At 48.6% G+C, this 10,607-nt stretch overlaps 1 long non-coding RNA gene across 2 annotated transcripts in view; it reads left to right on the top strand.

Moving 5' to 3' along the window:
• LOC106810247 overlaps positions 1-5,695 on the top strand; it is a 10,737-nt gene extending 5,042 nt beyond the window's left edge. The window contains exons 2-3 of one of the 2 annotated variants that reach the window (XR_001393985.1): positions 3,791-4,008; positions 5,523-5,695. This is a non-coding gene — a long non-coding RNA (uncharacterized LOC106810247). Of the gene's footprint in view, positions 1-3,790; positions 4,013-5,522 lie in introns of both variants that reach the window. The other variant, XR_001393984.1, reaches the window with a different exon arrangement.
• The last annotated feature ends 4,912 nt before the right edge of the window (positions 5,696-10,607 follow it).

Below are 10,607 nucleotides of genomic sequence, written 5' to 3'. Positions count from 1 at the left end.
CAGTCACTACGTGTTGTGTCTGTGGGCTGCTTGTGTGTTATGTTGTGTAGTGTGTGATGTGTTGTACCTCGTGCCGCCCCCCTGGTGTGTGTGTCGTGTGCTCGCCTCGTCGCCTGCTGTGATCGCCGCTTGTGTGGTAACTGTCTCTGCGTGTGTGCGCCGGTGGCGTGCGTACGTGTGTGTGCATGCGTACGTGCGTGCGTGCGTGTGCGTGTGCGCACTACAAGCATGGCTCCAGCTCGTCTGATGAGCCTATTGCTTTACAGTTCCGTGACCACCTTCCCCCCGGTTACTCGACCCGAATTTCATCCATGCGTCCAAATCGGAAAGCCGGAGCAAGAGAACTCATACGAAAAACGAGATTTGCCAAATCAAGACCTCGCCCCCAAGACGCCCAAGGACCCGTGTGACGCCCGGACCCACCCCGCTGCGCACCCTGCGTATAATAATCCTACTAACGACCGGAGCCGTAACTTATTAACTGCAGCCGGAGCAACTTCAGCGCTTTGTTTCATCTCCAGCTCTGTACGTGCAGACCAAGCCCGCTTATAAGCTCCGGACGGACGGCTGCGTGAAAGCAGCGCCGACGACGTGTGCATGCAGAGCGACGCGTTTTTTCTCGTAATGTGCTGACGACAGAACGACACGGAACGACGCGAAACAAAAAAAAATGCCAGAACGAAAACCGACCGACCCGCGATGCACGACGACCACTGACGACCTCGACATCGACGATGAGAGAACGCGACGACGTACGACAACCGACAGACGACGACGACGGACGGCACGCTCTTGCTGACGGACGACCGACGGAAAGAGCGAACGCACATTCGTGCCTCGTGACGGACGACGTCGAGCGACGACCAACGACGAAACAACCGAACCCGACCGACCCGAACAAACCCCCGACCCCGACCCGACGAGGCTAACGTACGCTCACCCACCCCCCACCGCCACCCCACGCGCCACCTCACTCCCGGACCGCCAACGACGCCAGCAGTGTTCGAATGACGAGCCCGACGAAACCCAATTCTCCCGAACCCCGACCCCTCCCCACCCGACAAAAACGCCCGAAACCCCGCGAATCACGACCCGAACCCGGCTTTACCCCGAATCCTCGAAAGGAAACCGAACCGACTTAAATACCCCCCCGCTGCCCCCCCCCACCACCCTCAAGCCCTACCTCTAACAGCCACAAAAACACACAAAACCAAACCACAGATATAAACACCGAACCGCGTCGCTACCCCAGCACTACCGCGCTTACCTAAGGGTTTTTTTTGCAAAATCTTGCAACCTGCCTCATTCAGCGCGCACCGCAATCGTACCGCCCCTGCGGCGCGATCAAGCCGCCCATCAGTCGCACTAGGCTACTCCAAATGCTGATCGAGAAGCCACCGAAGCATCAGTAGATGGACAACTATCCTCGTGTGAAATCTCTGAGACAGCCCGAGACTACAGACGATGGGCACTCGGGCGCTCTATAGCAAACAACGGTGGCGCGATGTCTAAAAAATGCCGTTTGGATAGTCCGCGGTTCGCGTTCCATTCTTCCTGATCCACAGTAAAAAGCCGACCGTAGTAATGGGTTGTTCCTAACAAAATCCATCGGCAGCTACTGCGGAGGAACTGCGGTTCGCCGCAGATTACGCGCCAACATCGTCTAAGCCAGCACCACAGCAAACTCACGCATTTCCAATCCGCACATCCGTCTCAGCACTTGAAATTTTTATAGGCGCGGAGATTATATACGGACGTAGGAGATAGGACCGGTCGTCGACTGGCGGTTGAAACGGCGGCCACCGCAACGCCCATGCCCGGTCGACGCGCGGCTCAACCACCGATGAATTACAGACGACCCTACCCAAATAGAATTGAGGAACCCCCGCCGGAGAATCTCAGAGACGATGGACAATCGTCCAGCGTTAGCTATAGCCACATCGAATAAATTAAGTGCGAATCGACTGATTGCAAATCGAATTGAACCGCTGCGTCTACGGATCGGCCCCTGGAATTCACCAGCAACTATTAACCAGGGCTAAGTCGTTATCCTGTCTGTTATACAACGCTTGCTTCCCCTGCCTGTCCTCCCTGTGCGTTAGTGATGTGCCATAATAGTCAGTCGTCTGGATGGGGTGATATATAAGAATTACGATCAGTTGGACTAATGCACTATTGGCTTACGACGCTGGCTACAGTTGGACTAGCTTCTTCTTTCAGTAAATAGTTAAACATTGACGGATGAAGCGTGGTGAGTAGTATCCTGATACTATAGTCTTTGCAGCTCCGCTACGTGACAGTAGCTCCGTTCACTGATTGCGCCTCATTGACCTTAACGGTACGCCAGCGCCGACCTCGCCAGTGGCTGAGAGCGACCACCAATTAATGCGACATTTTGGATGTCAACCAACAAGCTTACTCCGTGCATTTGATACAGGTAAACATCGGTTATATCTTGGCCAAATGTCTCAATCGCGGACCCCTTTCAGACCGCCATGTAGTTTCGCCTTCTAGCCGACCCTCCCGTCGAGTACAGCATGTTGTCGCCCACTGCAGTATTCTACCCGAAGAGATGACACAAGCACTATTCTCTGCCAGCAGAAAATCGTGAGATAGTTGTGTGTGTACTGTTTATTTCTGCCACAAAACAAGGCGGCAAGAATTATTCACTCTTCTGATCATCAATCGAAGCCCTCTCAGCATTAACCCAACGCAGCGTACACATGCTGCCCAAATAGGAAAACCATGCGTGTCGTTTCAGCAGAAATAAAATGAAAGAAGGTTTACCTACTTATTCCTTCTCAGCGATAGCTTCTCTACCGGAATATTAACTGGCAGGAGCTCATAGCCTTCTATCCATATATAAGGACTCAACCGCGCTTGTCTCTACGATCGCTTTCCTATGTGCGCAGATACTTAAGCGATAAAATCGCAATGTACTTCTAGTGTCCGATCCGGTAGCGCCATATCACGCAGGAGCGTATCAATGACAAACTATATCTTGTACACTTATACGCGCTCCCTGATACTCACACCAAACTATGAGCTGCGTCTCAACACGATACCGTCTAAAACGCGATGGTTTCGAAACGGCGCTAGTATTTTACGATACTCGGACAGCGTCCACGCGATATAGGTGACCTTGTGAGTTAAACAGCGCTTCACACAGAATAGCTTTTCGCGAGAAATGCACGTACCGTCCGTCTATAGGGCGTGGCGCCATAGGGCGATATAAAGAAATCATAGATTTACGCAAATTGCGAGTTATAGGCTTACACACACACACACACACACACACACACACACACACACACACACACACACACACACACACACACACACACACACACACACATACACACGAGCGCGAACGTACGGTCACATGCCCACACACCTAATAAATTCGTACGCGTGCGCATGCGTATGGAATCCCCGTGTACCTTCACCATCGCGCTAGTATGAATGCCCCTTCTCCCTTTCTCAACACTCTCGTCACAATATTGCATGGTGCGAGGTTAGGTATGTGGTATAAGGTACATTGACATCTACAGTCAATTGACATCTACAGTAATAAAAATACTCTGACTGGCGGAGTCTATATATATAGCGAGTGTAGGCCTACTCGCACAAACACGTGTGTGTTCATGTGTGTGTGCGTGCGTGCGTGCGTGCGCGCGGGCGCGCGCCTGCGTCCGTACGTCCGTACGTGTTTGCGTGTGGGCGTGTGTGTGTCACACGCGCGCGCTTCAAACGATACACGAACGATTACATTATATACGATTACTTCCAGCATCGAGGCATGAACGGCAACAGCAGCAGCAACAGCAGCAGGGATCAGGCGCTGGTACCGGCCAGCGGCAGCGAGTTGCAAACCTATACCGAGTCGCCGAGGGCACGGCACCACGATCCGCGTAGATTCGAGTATGCCCAGCCACTAGCCGGTCTTACTGAAACTAACTTCTTCCTCGCTAACGGCAATGTGAAAAGCGGCGGCCCCGGCCACACACAGTAGGTACGAGCCACGAAGCTCCCTAGTACTCTCTCTCTCTCTCTCTCTCTCTCTCTCTCTCTCTCTCTTCTCGTTCATAGACTGCCTCTTGCCTGCCTGCCTGAGACTAGAACAAACAACGGTCCAAAGTGCTGGACAAGTAGCTGTTTTGGGTACATGTACGTAATGGCGTTGGCGTAATGGCGTAGGTTGCGTGTTTCTAGTTGAACTGACGAACGGGAGATCGAGGAAAGTTTACTGGTAGTGGTGGAACGAGTACCAGTTGGGGAGGCAGAATATAGATAGCTGTTTTGGGTGGATGCGCGTGTATTTCTGGTTGAAGGGACGAATAGCCTATTGCGGAGATCGAGGAAAGTTTGCTGGCGGTAGAGGAAACTGTACCGGTTTAGGAGGAAGAATTTAGGTGGCTAGAAAGGCGACTTGTTGTTTGAAGGCACGTGTAGCTTCTTGGGAAGGGGTTAAGCTATCAGGGAGAAAATCCCGTATAGGTATTTCAATGGATTAACGGCAGGTTTTTGAAGCGATTCGCATGGAAAGTGTAGATGATTGTGGAAGCAAGTTGTATTTGAAGGGACGCTGTTTGAAGGTCTTACAAATTATCGGACGGTCAATTACCTATTGGAAGAGAGGTATATCCATTGAGAGGGACCTGTACGCATTTGACGTAGCTGTTCGGTTCGGTCATTCAGCGCTTCAGAGAGACAAAATATTCAGTATCGGGGTTTGTGTAGGTGTATCGACGTTATCGCTTTTAGAGGTGAGTAGATTTCATGAGCGAAAATGGCTGTTTTTGAGCGCGGAGTGTATAGAATAAACGTGGATGAATAAATAGCCGGATAAACAGATTAGTAGCTATTTAATCTGACAGAGCTGTTAGACGGATATCTGCTTAGGCACTTGTGGCTGTGTAATGGGGATGCGTTAGTGTAGAGGTGCAGAGGCGCGCACGTAGCTATTGGGGCAAACAAAATTTGTTTGTAATATATTTTTTTGATATTTAATATCAAAGGGAAGAAAGAGTATCTATTTTAGCAATGAGCAGCTCTTTGGACCCGTAGCGGTTTATGTTAGTATCCAATTTTAATGCGATATGTATATATATATATATATATATATATACATATATATATATATATAATATTATATACATGCATACATATGTAGGTTAGGCTTGCACCTAAGACTAAACAACAACTTCTTCTTCTACCTACTCATGTCATTACTAACATCATGGCAGTCTTGCGACAGTACAGTAGTCTGCCTCTTAGGAATGGACACTCGCTCGCTCGTGTGTCTAATTCGTCTGCGTGACTGGCATGACGGTAATTCTCCATCAGTGGCATCTCTCCGTAAATTTAGCACACACAAAATATAGCGAAGACCCTTCCCGCGGAGGATTCCCGCAGCGTAAAGTGGTTGCCGTGTCCTCGCCCTCGTTTTTTCTCTCACGCGCGCGTCTGTGCATGAGCGCAGTCTGACCACGTTCTCTTCTCTTCTTTTCCTCCCCATGCAGGCTGTGACGTCACCGGAAGAAATGCGGATGATCCCGCCGACGTACGGGTCGCCGCTCGTCGCCAACTGGCAACCGGAAGTGACGTGCATTCCCAACGCGCTTCCGGTTAACTCGCTTCGAGACGCGACGAAGTCGGAATTCGAAAACGGTGCGACGTCGTCGCCGGACGCGCATACGCGGTCGCGGACGGAGGTCGACGGACCGTGCGCGCGAGCGACGACGACGACGACGACGACGACGACGCGACCGCTATCGACGCCTCCTGACTCCTCTTCCCCACCGCCGCCGACGACGACGACGACGGCAACGACGAAGACGGCGTCGGTCGTCGCCGCCGACAAACCCAAGCCGCTGCCTCGCTCGACGTCGCTCAAGTGGTCGGAGAAGGTGTTGACGGGATTGCCGTCGACGCAGCGACAGAGCCTCGATCTGGACGACGCGAAGATGCCGCCGCCGATGCCGTGGCCGCGGACTAGCTCTCTCGAGCAAATATGCGTCGCCGACCGAGCTGGCGTTGGCGTCGACTCGTATCAGCAGCAGGTGGCGCCGCGATCGGGGACGTGCGGCGTCGGCGAAGGTCGGTCGGTCGGCGAGAAATCGCCGGTGCGGTCGGCGTATATAGTGGCGCCACCTCGCGGCCGGTCGCCGAGCGGGCGCGCGCTGGACAGCGAACGCGCGTCGCCCGGTCGTCGGACGGGCGACAGGCGGAAATCCGCGGCCGCCAGTCGCAGCATAGACATCCCGATCCTGGAAGAGGAGCCGAAACGTCGGCGACCGTACGCGAGCAGTCACAGCGTCGACGTGGCGTCGTCTGGCGGACACTCGCCCAGCGTTCTCTCGCCCGTGCTCGAACCGAACATCGTCGTCATACCCGGTGCGAGCAGGGCGCCACTGTCGCGAGACGACGTCGCGGCGGCGAGATACGCTGTGGCCGGTAGTCGGCAACCCCCTAACTCCGTCAGCAGTCACCTCTATCGGCAGGTCGCTCCTAACCCCGTGATGACGAACTCCGTGGACGTTCCTTCAGCTGTGAACCGACGCATCTTGAACAACGCGAGAGCGGACAGTACCGACAGCAGAGATTCGTCGTCGACGTCGGGTCAACCTGCGGTCGCTGCGGCCGCCGGTGGCAGCAAGCGCGAAGCGGCCGGTCTCATCGCTGCCGAGCTACGGCGTCGCTTCAACGCCGACGACGTCGCTCCGTCGCTCAAGCAGAAGCCGCTCGTGCGCAGCGACGCGTTGGATGTTCTCGGATCCGACAGCTCGGATTGTCGGCAGCCGACGACGCAGCGTCACGGTCGGCTGCCGACGTGGAATGCCGACGCGACGGCGCCGTCCAGTCGGGTCGAGTCGACGTCGTCAGGGTCATTCTCTACCTCGCCGCCGCCTCCGCCACCGAGAGATTACTAAGCATGGCAATTACACCCCCTCCCCTCTTTTTACGTTTTACGCTGTGCCATCTTTTTTTATCGATCAGGTTTGATGAGTAATAACATCAGGGGTGAATAATGACAAATAGTTTTTATTTTTTATATTGACATTTTTGTCATTATTCAACCCCTGATAACATGTATTCGGGGCGAGCGGCCATTTTCGAGCGATTCACGTCGAGTAGAGATCTACTACGGCGAGTTCTCCAGTTCCAGTTCCAGTTCCAGTTCTTTTGACTTTCTCGGTTATCGCAATGCTAGCATACAGTCCCATACACCTGGCTAATTCGCACACGCCCGTGCAGTGTTTGTTTCACGAATGCGCATCGCGCTATCTTCTTTTTTTCGCTCTACTACCACCCATCGTTTTTCGATTTGTCTCTGCTTTCTTTTACTTGCTTCTTCCTTGTCTTTACTTGTCTTTACTTGTCTTTACTTTACTTGTCTCTGCTTTCTTTTACTTTATACTTGCCACTCATCGCTTCGATTTGTCTGGAATCCGCGCTCTCGAGTAGGTCCTTGTTGTCATGTAAAGACGAAGCAAATTGGCGACAGCGTAACGATCTTCACTGTAATCACGACCTAGTTCAACGTTTAGCTGGCCTTTATACTGACAGAGAGCCCGCGGTCGCTTGAAACCCCGAGTTCAACAGTTAGCTGGGGGCCGTTGTCAGAAACATCGTAAAGTTAATGCTAATGTTAAGACCAATTTTGTTTCTGACAAGGAGCCCCTGGATGCTGTTACACGGACAGAGAGCCCGCGGTCGGCTTAGAGTAAAGCCTGAAGCCGAAAAGAATTACCGACAATTCACCGCGGTTGACGTATTATTATTTTTTTTTACTCAGCTAGCGCGTGGGAAGTCACCTTCGTGGAATGTGGCTTGCCGGTTAATTAGTTATCGCGTCAGTGCATATCTAAGGTTGAGGCGGTACTACATGCGACTATTAAATTGACTACGTCACGAATTTTCTATGTTGTATATTGTAAAAATTTTGTTGCCATTTATTTACATTAAAAGTACATACTAACGGGACTAAATGTATCGTCAAATTCTTACCTGATAAGATTGTTTCACAACCAGTTAAAAATCCAAAAAACCTTGACGATGTGATATTATGATCCTGATATTAATTGCTTGCTATGGGCTATGTATGAGTCACGAGTGTATGTTTACATCGAACAATAATTATAGCAAAATAGGAAGTATAATTACAATGCAACATTTTAACCATAAAAAGTGAACAGAATTATTTACATTTTGTGAAAAAGTGGAATTTTTTTTACTTTTACTATTTATGGTCACGTAATCACTTTAATGGCTGAGATGGTTTTTAGTCCGCGGGTGATGTCGGTCGAAAGGAAGGACTCGAGACGACGAGAAATTAATTATGACTGCATTTAATCGTCGGGAAAAATGTCGGCGAGATTCTCTCGCAATTTCTCGACAACAATTGTTAGTGATTTGAGTGGTTTTAGTGTAAATAGTAAAAAAAGCTTTGGAAGTGCTTGTTATTTTGATTACAAGACATTGTTATCAAAGAGCACTACTCGCTCGGAGGAAAGCGGATTTCTAATATAGTGTAATCATACACCCGTGTATATAAGTCCTGCTCACTAATAAATTTAATGCTATTAACATAATAAGCCAGTACAGGAGGGAAATTGCAATTTCTGTAATGCACTGTAGATCTACACAGAGACACGCGTTTATAGGACATACTATTGTTGTTGTTGTTGTTGTTTTTAACTGCTGATTTTAATGATCAGCATCTTTAATATTTAGTGTTCACATATTTTGGTATGCATTGCGCGGAGATTAGTTTTAAGAAGGACTTACATGCGTAATTAAATTAAACATTTTATGTACAAATTCTGCTAATCACGAGGTCTCACCATAATCTATGCATATTGTGTTAAACTATTACGGTACATATAGGTAGGAAAGTTTTTTCTCTAGGTTATTATTTGTAGCTCTCTAACTATATCTATAGGATTTGACTACTAAAACTACACGCACTACACCTACATATAATACGCTTGTTATGTCATCGTACGATAAAACTTGAACGAACTGTTGTTTTTTGGTATTAAAATAATATCTATTCGATTGAGTTTGAATTCTTATTTGAATATTTAATCCGACTCAAACGAGCAACCAAATAGGGTGTAAACCAGAGTGATACCTACGTTTCTGGGTCCCTATTCCTCTCAATATTCACGCACGGCATCGGTACTCAAATATTGTCGACAAGTCTAATTTATCACCCCGAATTAGTTTGGCACATAATATTATGCGAAAACAAATTTACGAGGTCCAAACTATCCTTGATCCATATTGTCTACTCCATGAATAATCTGATATCTATCTTGCAACTGGGACGTGCGGATGTGACACACATGCACTCTAATAAAAATCACAATAAAATATCGAACACGGTCGTGTGTGTTTTCAACCCTTTAAGCGGTGTCATGTATATGACACTCTCACCGTCACATCTGTCGGTCGAACGTTAATTGCTGTCGCATTGGGGAATAAAAGCGCTGAAGTTTGCAACCGGAAATTACCGATTCGGAACTGCTATATGAACACTACCCGTGGGGGATGGCGTAGAATAAAACGTGTATATAACCATCATCACGTTTATTCTCATACTGCTGCCAATCGGCAAATATGTATACAGATATATATTTAAAAAAAATACAGTTTGACTATTCCCAGATAATTACTTATACAACTTATTAGATTTACTCATATAATTTGTCAGTACACTCTTTTTCTAAGCTGTTTTAACCAAGTTACATTATATATATATACTATAGATAGATACACACGCACAAATACACGCACGCACGCACACACGCATGCACGCACGTACAAATACACGCACGCACGCACACACGCGCACGCAGGCGTACGTTTGTATGTGTGTGTGTGTGTGCTTGTGTGCGTGTGGGCGTGCATGCGTGTGTGCGTGCGTGCGTGTATTTGTGCGTGCGTATCTATCTATCTCGGGACGACGCGCCATGTTTTCAGATGAAGCTATATTTAGTTGCAACTCCTCTGTAAACAGCCTGGAGGTGACATAACACAATAATGTCAACAACTGCCCGCGATATAAGTGACAGCTGCATTGGCACGTCAAAATAATCTACAGGCGGTGACACATATGACATTCTGTCTGTCCCCGCAATGGTCAGGATGACTATGCAGGTCGATGCTCGATGATGGTCTATGATAGTCTACGATCTACGATCTAAAAGCTATGATCTACGATCTACGATCCATGGTCTATGATGGTCTACGTTCTATAGTCTATGATGGCCTACGATCTACGATTTATGGTCTATGACCTACAACCTACGATCTACGATCTAAGATCTAAGATCTATGATCTATGATCTAAGATCTAAGATCTAAGATCTACGATCTATGATCTAAGATCCACGATCTACGATCTATGATCTAAGATCTACGATCTACGATCAACGATTTATGTTCTATGACCTACAATCTAAGATCTATGATTTAAGATCTATGATCTACGATTTATGGTCTATGACCTACGATCTACGATATATGATCTAAGATCTACGATATATGATCTATGATCTAAGATCTAAGATCTAAGATCTATGATCTATGATCTAAGATCT

This window comes from Priapulus caudatus, unplaced genomic scaffold (assembly GCF_000485595.1).
Source record: "Priapulus caudatus unplaced genomic scaffold, Priapulus_caudatus-5.0.1 Scaffold423, whole genome shotgun sequence".
In the NCBI taxonomy this organism is placed as follows: domain Eukaryota; kingdom Metazoa; phylum Priapulida; class Priapulimorpha; order Priapulimorphida; family Priapulidae; genus Priapulus; species Priapulus caudatus.
Note: the sequence above shows the minus strand (reverse complement) of the source record. Positions and strands in the feature narration are given on the sequence as shown.